Here is a 13,377-nt window from a genome sequence, read left to right as displayed (position 1 = left end):
ACGGACAGACAAACAGATAGTAGAGTCAATACCATTATTTCAACTTGAATAATGTACATCGCCGACAACACATGCGTTTATAATGATCAATGTCAAATTTATGCTAGCAACAAACAATGTTGTACACACGAGTACATATAAAAAGAAGAACGGTATCCAGTGTAATTGTTTTTTTATCTATTAACCGCTTTAAGTTCTAAAATTAAGTATTGCGGATCTCACTTTATGGGAATCTTTAACAAACAGCTTAAGTTAAAAAAAGCTAATTTCAATTGTAAATATTTAGTTACAGACGGTCTTATATAATCACATTTCTTAAAGTTTTTCTTGCTAATAATATAATTAAAAGACGGACACACACATACAAAATGAAATTATCGTCATTATCATTAGAATTACAACATAGACAATATCTTGTGTTCGTACAGTATACCTTCTAGCGTGTCTACCGGTCATCAAATATTTTATCATTGTACGTAGATCTTTTTCAGTGCCACCACGAATGTGGTTGTAAAAACGTGACCTTGGCCCAAAGACTCGCAAATTTAGTCAAATTCTATAATCAAAAAGACATGAAATGTGGCTTCGCTTTGGAATAAAGTATGAACATATTAAACGATTTTTTCAGCCCAGGATTACGTACATGGCCGGGACTGTCAGTGCCGATGGCGCTGTGGCTTTTTGGAAATCGACAGGAGGCGCTGTATATTCAATTATCGCAAGAGACGGTGTTGTAGGAGAACACTATATAGAGGCTAGTGAGGTAGCTTTTTGATATAGTGCTGTTTTCGCTTTGTATTTTGGATGGACTCTAGCTATTTAACATTTTTTTTAAGTTTTACTCTCATTTTGAATAAGCACGAAGAAGTTTAACCGATCTTGCTGATTCATATTTATTAAACTTATATCATCTTCAACTTATGCTTTCAATACTTTGTATGAATTCAATAAATGCAGAACTCTTCTATCAATACTGAATAAGGATTTGTTATATCAAATGTGCTTGTTTTAATAGATCACTGTTGACATACATATAACGGAGGCAGTATTGATGAAGGATGGCGATTTTTTTGTGTATAAACTTATATAAAAATAAATGCTTCATCATCGCTGACCTGCTCTGAAATCTATGCCTAATCAAATATGTGTTTTATTGTTTGTATTTGTGTGGTTTTAGGTGACGACTGACAAAACAAGCAAACTACAAGTTGTCTTACTCATTTATTTTATGTTTGTGATGTAAATAAAGTTTCGTTATAATGGATATATCCTGTGGTATCTATTTATTCCAAGCTTTATAAACTATTTTAGCGGGAACAAATCAAACTTCGTCTGCATCTTTTTTACAACACTTATAAGCGATCAGGATTTCCGAGAAAAGGCCAAAATATAATTTTATTTGTTGAACACAAAAGTATATATAGCTCTTTTATATCCCAAAGTTGTATTTGAACAGAACAACTCAATCACCTGTATAATAATGACCTATTGGGTTTCCTTTTAAAAACTTTTCTTTCATGCTTTTCGATGAAATATGGAGTTTTATCAAAGAAATAACAACAGTGAAAATATGAATTTGAGATTTTCACTGCAAGTTAAGGAGTGAAAATAACAACTTTCAGAACTACTATTAAAATCCATTGTTGTTACTTCCCTTGCTCAAAACAGAACAATTCACTTTGAACCAAACATGTTCGCAAATAAAATTAAAATTTGAAGATATGTTACATCAGTTCAAATAATGATATATTTGGAAATTAACAACTTACGGTTTATTAGAAAAATGTTTATCTCGTTTTTCATATGTTTTCTTGACCTTGAAGCTGGATGCTCGACCATCTGCTTACGTACCAAACAAAACACGCACGAAAATTACTGTTCGAACACAAATAAATTGTAATATCAACGTTCAAATGTAATTAAACTGTTTGTCCTTGAAATACGTAATACGAACTTCCCGGAAAATTCACCAACAATTGACCTATTTACTGTTTTTATTTACCCCACCCACGCCTCAAAATTTGTCAACAAATTAGCGTGGTCCTCATCATTATGCGTGGTAATTTGGTTATGTATTCATGACCCGTTTAAAATAAAAGTGATTCTGTTATGTTTTGGAACGTAAATGCTGTACTAAAACTTCATTGATTACTGTTTATAAAATCTTTGCACTAAAACAAGCGAATAATAAACTATAAAAAAAGAATATCACAGTGAAAATATAGTGTTTCTTTGACACTCGTGAAATAAAATACGATCTTACACTGAAATATAAATATCCTCTATATACTTAGACATAACAAATGTCAGCATATTAATTCTCTCTGTGAATGCCTTTCATTGAAATATATGTGTGAAGTAAATATAATAAACATTTAACATCGCAAAGATGAATATATTTACTATGAAAACTACAGGGACAAGCCCAGTAGTCGAATATTCAAAAGTCAATCCTTTTATGGGCACAAGGCAAGGGCCCAGCTGACATTGAACTAAAGACACAGGCATACATACACCACAAACACAACATGAACACAACACAAACCCTCGACATGATCATCAAACCTGTTGAACTGAGCAATGATTGGATTACCGACTTGAAACGGTCATCACTAGAACCCGTGTTTATTTTGGGCTTAAACTAGTTTGAATTGTCATAACCTCATACTTGCCACACGAACGTACCAGTACAGTTATAAAATAGTGTATAAAACATATAATTAAAAAGCATGTACAATTTTTGAGTGAGAGCGAAAAAGCTCCGAATATGGATCAAACCCGATTGCTTCTTATACAGAGTATCATACCCGATATGCAAACAACCTTCACTAGAGAACTGTCAAAAACAAGTTATTATGGAGCCATTGGCGCCTTATATCTCGTACTTCAAAAAAACAACTTCTGGTCAAAACGGAAAGGCGGTTTTTATGTGCACTGCTGCAAAAATGTAAAACTCGAGGGAATACAGTCAGCGGTTACAGAATCTTTGTATTATTTTAATGTAGTTCATGTACAAGTTGTCATTGAACCTCTAATGAGACTAGTGAGACTATACTGGGACTATTTAGATCAGACTAGCATTTGTACTTAAGGCTGACATTAAAATTACCCCACCCACTTGCTAATGAATTGAACGCAAAAGGACATTTGCGAAAGAGAAACAGATCATCCCTAAGTCAAAAACCCCTTAAGGCCACACCAAATTGATATTTCCTTCCTCGGATTTACCGCTCCTATTTTTTTGAAAATGTAAAAAAAATATTTTTATTTTTTTTGTGCGCCCGCTCCTCCATTTTGATCGCCAAACATTTTTTTTTCCGGTAATAATTTATTAAAAGGCTAAAAATAACCAAGTATAGTTTTTCTACGCTAGTTTTCGTGTTTTTTTAAAGGGAAGTTACCGATGCGAAGTGTTTTTATATTGTATCTCGATCGGTTTAGAATTAGTTTCAATAAAATTCAATCAAAATGGCGGCTTCCGGTATAAACAATGTGGCTCGAAGTTTGGAAAATAAATCTTATTTTTGACAATAAATATGTTTTGAGCATGCTTGAAGTTATTGTTGATCGTCTCATTCACTAAACGATCATTATTTAAAGCAATCATTATGCAATAAAGCATGTGTTTCTGAGACTGGTAGCGATTATATTGCGTAATTAGTGACTCGTTTTGAATGGAAATCGGAATGATCAACTTAGTACTATTTTATTCAAGTCATAATACAAGGGACCAAAATTTTACCTCGTTACGACGATGCTAAAGATGACGGGTTATGTTAACTGGAACATGAGTCATTGTTTGGTCCAAATTGATGTATCAAGCTCATTTTTGATCAAATTCTGACAAAACAACAGTTTTGAACAAATATCTTTTCACAAATAGCGATATAAACACTGGTTTGGATATACCTAAAAGTAAGTAAGCCTAAGTTTATCACCTTATATTTTGTTTTTATTTGCAGCATAATCCGGGATTGTAATGCACTTGTCAATTGTAACCACTGCCCTGCACACCCATTGCCCTTGTTCCTGGGGTATACCGGGGACAGCATAGGCAATGGGCTGTATTTTAACCTTTCAGGTGGCCCCGCAGTGCCTAGTGAATGTGATTTTGTCTTCATATTGAAAATAGTCGGGAATGGGCCTCACATAGGTATTCGGGGTTGCGGGGCCATTCGGCAGGGATTTTACCATTAGTGTGTCCCTGCAGGTCGGGTATTTTACCCGGGTTTTGAGAGACCGGAAGTCAAAGTCCCCGCTATTCCGGACTTGGGGGGGGGGGCATATACAATTGGCTGGTGCATAAAAACATCTAAATAACCAAAAAAAGTACAAAAAGTACTCTGAAAAATACCCTTGTTCTTTTTGTTTTAATAAGCACATGTCATTGCATTTCCTGTGATAATAAAATCAAAATTTAGTCTTATGTTATATGTTGCATATGGTGTTAAACTGATTCAGGTAGATTTATATAAGTCGTTTCAAACTTTTTACTAAAAGCAGGGTTATTTATTATTATGAATGATCGTCATATTAAAGTACGTTTTAATTATATAAAAAATTAGATTTATCCATATAATGTTTGTACTAAACACGGATGAATAAATAGTATGTTTTCCGACATTTTCCCAATGTCCATTAGAGGTTCAGTTCAAAATGGCATTAAAATGGGTTTAAGGTCAATTATTTTGAACCATCTTTCTTATTTAAATTGAATATAAGGAAAAATATATTTTTCGCTCTTCGCTCGCTTCGGTTTTTATGAAAACTGACAAAATTTTATTTTTAGTTTTATTTCGCTCGCTCGCTCCAATTTGTTTTGGCAAAAATCCGAGAAACTAAACATTAATTTGGTGTGGCCTAATGCAATTGTTTTCAAGCGTCACAGAGTAAGACGTCCTTTGAGAGAGTCGACGGGCGAGGGCAGCTTGACTGACGCGAGTTACAATAGTGTAGTTTCGGACAGAGACCAAGACACAGAGGTTAAAATGTGCACAAGGAAATAACTAGAAGAGGTAGGAGGCCAAATGGTTGAACAAGTTTAGGAACAGCTAATGACTGATCTGAAAGATGAATTCACCAATAATTTTGACAATAAATTAAATCTGAAAACAAAAAATAGCGGAAATACGTAATAACAAAATAGTGTAGCGCGTCCGCCAACGAGGCAAGAGACGAACTAGAACAATATGGCCGTATCTCTATGTTAGAGATTTATGGAATTCAAGGGGATACGGGCGACCCACATGAGAACGTCACGGCAATAATAATGTACCATGCCAACAAGTGAAATGGTATCTGACTCCTGCAGACCTAGACAAAGCCAACAGACTAGGTCGATTTTGCACTGAACTAACCTGGAACGTTATGCTTAAATTGACGAATCCAAAACCGCGAGAAACTATCTTAAACGACAGGAAAACTCTTGGTGATCGTTTTTTTTTTTTTCAAATCTTAGGCAGAAGTAAGCATATATGGCCCTGAGGTTGAAATGCGATGTATCCCTTTTAAAGGCATGGGTCTCCTAGTGCGTCGTGCATGACATCACGACAGTAGCGGTGTAGACAAGAAAATCCCGATAAGAAATATGAACGCTTTGAATGTTGTGCCGCTACTTCCGGCTGCACTGCCTCAGCAACTATTATATCCATAATTATGTTGCCTTATAGTGATATTGAAAAGTCTATTGTTACTGTTCAAATGCAACTTGAATATACATATTATACACGTAGTATAAAGCAAATATTCTACCTGGTATTCCTGTAAAATATTGTAGGTAACTGCATTTCTTATTTTTTATCTCCAATTGTCATTACACGTACTCGCAGTACCGTCACATTTATAAGATAGTGCTCCCTTTCCCCACAAAAGTAACGTTTTTTAATTTGTTTTAAGTTCACTTGTATTCCTATTGATAAATCCAACACCGACATATACACTGGTATATAAATCCATATAAACAGAAAACATACGCATGCATATCAATATAAAGTTCATGTTCAGTTGTCTTAATAGATTAGGCCATATAAGTATATGCTCTATACTGTCTTCATAAACAAGTTAAGGCATCTCGAAAGTACATTTTTCCCTTGAAAGTTGGCTTACGTTACATTTGTAACGTGCCGGCCGTATCTCAATCAGTATCGTAGAGCTTATATGGATCGCTTTAAAATATAATTTTATTACGATTGAAACAAATGATCGGTAAGTTCAATCATAATCAACCAAATAATCAGGGTTCAAAGATTACTCAGTTGTCGGATGTTTATATATTGGCGATACAATATACCTGAACCTTTGCCTGCACATATATTGCAAATCTCTGTGACTAACGAATATACCATGTATTTGCCTCCTTGACTTCAAAGCCACCAGCTCCGTTCACCAGACTAGCTCACAATGCTCTATGTATCATAAAGTACTTGTATGAAATAAATAAGTCTGATATGTAAGCCTAATCTTTGAAAAAACACCAGACATGTTTATGTCAGATTAAAAACAAAGGGCGGTTACGCTACTGATTACCTAACGGCAATGTCAAAATCTCTTTCGTTATTGTTTCAATTAATTACCATTATTTTACATGCGTTGTTTTGTCCTGTACAGCGATATGTGCTTATTTATAACAATTGTGTGGAATACTTATTTTACTAAAATTGAACATTACGCAAAGGTTCATATTTATTAAAGTCCTAAACTGATAAGCGAAATATTTATCAATTTGCCATTTCATCTTATTATAAATCGACTGGTGATATTACAATGCATAACAAATCCTATACAAAAGGTCTTTGTCATTAATACTTTTTCTGATGCCAAAATATTACACGGCGGGGTCCCTCAGGGCACGTTGCAAGGCCATTTATTAGTTCTTGTTTACGTAAATGATATATTAAAGAATATTTATATTTATAATATGTGTCCTTTTTATGGGATAAATGTTCTTAATATGAAAAAGATAGAATCGAGAAAATTCAATATGAAGCCGCAATGATTATAACGAGCTTAACGAGATCATTGTCCATTAATAACCTAATGATGGCTTCCGTAAACGGAGGGAAGGAAACTCTCCAAAAGCTGATATTAGTGCTTCTGTTATGCACTTATGCGAAACACATGTAGCAACCTTAACGATGACTTTTATTATAATCGCCTAATCCAACGCCCTTCATGTGCATGTTGAAGATTCCGAACACGTTCTTTTCCAGTGCAAACTATATTTTATATATTATATGAAGGCTCGTGACATAGCGTATATGTGTAGCATAAGGTCTTTAGCTCTGGCTTAATAATTGTCATTCCATTTTTTTACCTTGAAATAACAGACGAGTGATGTTAGTTTGTAGCATTGAAATATAAGACTTAGTATCAATGTGTTTTGTTTATTTTAGCTTTCAAAGAAGCTGTATGTAACCACAATCAATTAAACTTAAATTTAGTCTTCAGTAGCCTTGTGTTTATTTGTTATTTACGTTTCATAAAACAAAGATATTATATCCTGTTTTAAATCCTTTAATGTTCTTGTTTTATTCATGAAATACTTTAGTGTGCCATTCACGAATGAAAACTGTGAATTAAAACAAACGTTCTTCGTGTACATACCGTGTACAGTCGTTGGCTCGAACTTCCAGGGGCCTGCAGAAATACCTCAAGCCTCAGAGAGTTTGAGCCTGGCAAGAATGCTTACATTCAGTATAAAGATATCGGTCTTTTACATCCAGTTCGAGCTTACAAGGACATCTAGCCTAGCGAGTTCGAACCAACGGGGTTCGACTGCGTGAAGAGTGATGAATTTTAATCGCTCTCCTGGAAACAATCTGTCTTTTGTTTCATTTTAATACAATTGGTATTTAATTCTTAATATCTTGTTATTAAAATAACAGTATGTTTCACTGTTTTCTTTAGCCTTAAAGGAATACGTTTGATTAAACTTAAAAGTAACATTATATGCATCGGATTTATTTACTCTTTAAGCATGCGAAAAAGAAACATTACTGAAAAGAACATAAATAAATCCCGAATTTACTCCAAAATTGATGTTGAGATGTAATGTTTATTATTCCTATATTTTAAATAAAAACAGTTATGAACGTGATGTTACGCTCTAGTTATCGTAAATACAGTAATTATCATTACATGTTGAAGGATGAATTATTATTTGATTTCCTAGTGACATAATTGATGCAATTAAACACAACGACAACAATTCTATAAAATGAGGCTATAACATAAATCATTCTATCTCTCATCTCATAAAAACAGAGAAGAAAAAAGTGTCTTTTCACCACAAACTAATTGTAAATCGTTCTGTCATTCATCGCGAAGAACAAAACTATACAGACACAAAACAATACAATGCTTGTTTTATCGTTAAAGCTGCACTCTCACACACTGAACGTTTTGACAGCTTTTTTTTATATATTGTCTTTTTTAAAATAAGGTTCGTTGAATTTGTAATACCCGAATTTAGATTTAAATTATCTTTTTCATTATTTTTAGCAATGAACTATTTTTTCTCGCCGCGCATTCATTTGTGTTCACTGACAGAGAAAATGGAACAATCAAAATCAATTGATTTATTGAAAAAGTAATACCGTATATGTATAATTATTCCATACATATTTAACAATCTTGCGCGCTTAATGTATAAGCAAAAACACTCCAATTCGTTAAAACTGCATAAAAACTAAAAACATTTAAATACAAATAATTATAGGCCATCAAGCCTTTACTATTTGACTTGATAACACCAACATTCCCTGTCTATTTGTTTGGAACGAACAATTTGGGGTACAACAGGTGAGACTAAGAATAATCGAGCACTCATCGGTGTTCCATTCTCATACTCACTATTATTATTTTGGGTGCACATTCATAATAGGTATGGCAACCGCAGCTCTGGCTATTGAGAGTACACACGAGCGCGTAGTAAAACCCCAGCTTACATGAGACCGGAACTATCTAAGCAGTAGCATAACTTCTACAAATAATCGGGATATCTTTTCATTGCCTAAAAATGAACGACATTTAATTTAGGTGCCTGTAAAATAAGTTCTGTCTTAAAAACGAAATCTTAGTTGCGTTAAACTACTGCATTGAAATTTAAGTACAAAGTTTAGTTCATGTGTTACAAATTAAACAAAGGAGGAGATATTATCTTATTTAGTTTGTTCATATTATGTTATACAGGGTAAATTAAAACCTAACTGTATATTGGATGTTGAAACTCGGGTATATGATTCATGAATATTAATTTATTGTATTTTTTCTATCGTTAAAATGACAAGCGTTTTCGTTCTCCATGGTGAGCTTCTTTATTTTTAATCGGTGACATATAAGGTATTTTCAATGTTACATCTTTTGTTTTTAAAGGGAAGCTAAACTAATTGATGATTAAGATTATATCTTTCGATGGTAATGTTTCCTTTGTCAAGCTATTTATCTCTCTCTCTCTCTCTCTCTCTCTCTCTCTCTCTCTATATATATATATATATATATATATATATATTTCTCTTTAAGATTAAAGTCAAAATGAATTTCAGAGAAGTCTACGGATCATGCGGTTGACCTTTGGAACTCAAGAGAACATTTCTTGATCGAATTCATGAATCGCAATAAAGAGATAATTTAAGATTAGTTTGAAAGAAAATAAATTCCATACGTTGTAAAAATTAAGCATCTAGATTATAGTTCATGTAAAAACAAATTAAACAAATTTATCCCAAGGGAATGATGCGACAGTTGGCATAATAATTTTCATTTTCAATTTATTACACCTGCACTTAAACTGGCTTATTCTTATATAAACCCGGTCTATTAGTTTAAGCAATAAAATGTATTGGCTGAGTAACAGTTACGGCACCAACAAACCGAGTAATTGAGATTATCCACGAGCGCTTTAGCACAAGAGCATAACTTCAATCACGAGAATCGCGGATGACGTAACTCATTTGTGATATGTTGTCAAGGACAACATCCAATAAAAAGCGTGCAGTATAAGTGGAAAGCTTTATTTATCCTTAAGGTAGTTATAGAAAGATAACGCATTTGTTTCATGTTTTTCGATGAAATACGGAGTTTTATCAGTGAAATACTTTCAGAACTACTTTTAAAATACATTGTAGTAACTTCCCCTTGATCTAAAATGAACACTTTACTTTAAACCAGAACATGTTGGCAAAAACAAACAATATAAAAAATAGTTAAATGTTACACAAGTTTAAATAAAGATATATTTGGAAATTAACAACTTACCGTTTGTTAGAAAAATGGTCATCCCGTTTTTTTTTCAAACGTTTCCTTGATCTATAAGCTGAATGTGAATGTTCGAACATTTGTTTTCATACCAAACACATTACAGACACAAACAACTGTTCGAACATAAAATAATGTATTTTAAACTGTTTGGCGTTGTTATCAAGGGGGAGGACGTAGAATGAAAAACACCGATAGAGGTACCAATTTTTGCCTAGTAAGTGGACTTTCTCTTTAAACTTTAAAAACGAATGTATGCGTCCAGTATGTGGAGAAAAACATATTCTTCCATCGACATCTTAGTTTGGTATCATTACTTTAAAGATAAAAAAGTTTTTGAACATATTTTGGCTGAAAAGGCAATGTTTACATATAAACGTATATTTCGTATTTTTCGACAGAAATGGCATATCTGTGCATGTTGTAACTGTGCTTTCATGTTCATATTCCTATTTTCCAAACTGCATGGTTATAACTCGACTGTACAAATTTCCTGACCGATGTTTTGTTCCTTAACCCCCCATTTTGTTTGCTGCAAGCAAATAACCCACATTTTGGTGAAATGCAAACATACTTCTGCCTTAATAATAATACGTTTTTAAAGTTAAAACGGCTAATGATCAGGGGTGCGTTTCAGATAGATTTTACGATCTGCCATTATCGTAAATTTACGATCATAATAACGACCAACTTACCGATAATCATAAAGGCGTTTCAGTAACGTCTCGTAAACTCTCCGGTCGTACGTAAAAAATAACGATAAAGCACAGCGTTAAAGCGAGTGACCCAGTCTGAAGTGAAATGACGTTACGTCATATTAATCTGATGAGCGCACCTGTCTTTTTTACTAGTGATAATTATAGTAATAATAATAATATTAATAATAATAATAATAATAATAATAATAATGATAATTTCTTGAAGGGAATCAATTAATGTAACTCTCCTTTTTATAATAATTGACACAAATGATACAAACTCGTGGTCTCTATACTGATTAACCATCTACTATTTATGTTACAATTGTATCTTAAGTACATCATCATCCGGGATTTTTTGTGATGGAGGCAGTGGCGGGTTCCGACGCTCCCTTTAAAATTTGTGTAATTATAATAAAAATTGGACAGCAACAAAATACGTTGTTTTTCAGGCTGGTGATTTTACTTTAAATTCGTCTTTGATAAGTGAAATATTATAGTATGCGTATTATGAATGTTTTGTAAAGTAAAAGCAAACGTGCAGCGTTGTGCTGATGATGATGGTCACGATGATGCGACGACAACGACAATGATGATTTAATGATAAAAATGCGACAACGAAACTATAATGATGATGCGATGCCGACGATGGTGATAATGCAGCGACGACGAAGACGAATATTATGATTATTATAATGATAATGCGACGACGACGACTAAGAAGATGATACTAATTATGATGTGACGATGACGACAATGATCATGACGAGATAATGTGCGTAGATGTTGCTGATGATTGATGATGTGGATGATGATGAAGGTGGTGAAGTTGGTGGTGGTGGTGGGTGTGGTGGATGATGATGATGATGATGAGAGTGATGATGATGACTGATTCCATCATCAACAACCGGCCTTAGTTCAACTAACAAGTAAAGTTCATACGTTTATGTACCAAAACTGTGACTGAGAGTTATTGTATTGGGAAACAGTTCGAAAATACAATTTTGACTGGTTGGATTTTTTGTATGAAGACAATTCATAAATCCATATTTATTGTGTCAATCGTTGTAATAACAGTTAAATAAACAGTATTTCAGATCCATTCAAAATACATACTAAAATCTACCATTTGCAGACATGCTTCAAATACACAAAATGACTAAAAGAAATACAGCTATTTTACAAGCTGGTCTCATCAAAACACATTATTCAACAAAAAGTATCTTAACTGGTGCAGATTGCCATAGTGGTTAAGTGTTCAGAGTTTCATGCAAATATTATCTATTATCTATTTCAATCATGTTACGGTATGTTACACTGGAGTATACGCTTTATGTAGCATTCTGCGTTTAAACATGAGCCAGTCAAAGTAAAAATAAATGTATTCAGAAATATCAAAAGATTCACTTAATTTCTATAAAAAGATAGTATGAAGGTTTACATGATCAACCATGGTAGTGTGTGTTTTTTATATTATCATAAGATTGAATAAATGTATCATTTAAATTTTCCTATATAATTCAAAAGTGTTTTAATCTTTAGAGGAAACATGAACAACTGGATATACATCATAGTTGAAACTGTATAAAACTATATATAAATTTAGAAAATCTAATGCTACTGTAATGGCTTTTAAATGCAAAGTCAAATTTAAATAAATATAAGAAATTTCATTTCAAATAATGAAGATTACACACAAATGCCTCACTGCCTATTTAATAGTTTAAAGTCTTATGTTGTGTTTGGATATGCAATGAATTTCATGTTCTGTGTCAATATATATGTAGTTATCTGCTAGGTCTTGGTATCTCCAGTGTATGTAGGTATAAAGTACTGTTCTGACAAAGTCTCCTAAAACACACTAGAACCATTAAGGTGAGTATCTGGAAGACTGACTGTGAGCATATTCTAGATGTTTGAAACCTTGTGATTTCTCAGTGTCCTGAAAAGACAAAAGGTTATAAAATATTATTTAATACAGCACAATATAATACATTTATGAAAACGCCTTTTAATGGTTAAACTACAACTAACACATAATTTACATTCCCATTTTTCAACTGAAATAGTTTGCATATTTTATGAAAATTATTGATTTTTAAAAAAAGGGCATTTAAGATAACATGAAAAACACCATTCTGGTCACATTTTATTTCTTGTTTAATGTTCATATAATGTAAATAACAATTATGTTATACAAGTTAACTGCTCAAAGTAAGATGCCCAACATTGTATCAATATAAAAAATTATCTTATTGTATTATTCATAAAATTGGTTTATATCCTATTGCATTTTATCATTTCCTACCTACTTTTACATTTCCCTCCATTGCCAGCTTGAAGCATTCCTGATAGTTTTCTATCACCAGCCTGAAATAATTAAATAAAACAAATATTTAACAAGCAAAACAACTAAAAAAAATGA

The 13,377-nt window shown here is 32.9% G+C and overlaps 1 protein-coding gene across 1 annotated transcript in view; it reads right to left on the bottom strand.

Annotated features, from left to right (window-relative positions):
• The window catches only part of LOC128211672 (uncharacterized), a 102,244-nt gene extending 96,354 nt beyond the window's left edge, over nucleotides 1-5,890 (bottom strand). Inside the window, exon 1 of the mRNA XM_052916678.1 lies at nucleotides 5,752-5,890. The gene's annotated coding sequence lies outside the window, so the exon portion shown is untranslated. The remainder of the gene's footprint in view (nucleotides 1-5,751) is intronic.
• Between the last annotated feature and the right edge of the window lie 7,487 nt (nucleotides 5,891-13,377).

This window comes from Mya arenaria, chromosome 12, assembly GCF_026914265.1.
Source record: "Mya arenaria isolate MELC-2E11 chromosome 12, ASM2691426v1".
NCBI lineage: Eukaryota > Metazoa > Mollusca > Bivalvia > Myida > Myidae > Mya > Mya arenaria.
The sequence above is the reverse complement of the archived record's forward strand: the minus strand, read 5'-3'. Positions and strand labels throughout refer to the sequence as shown.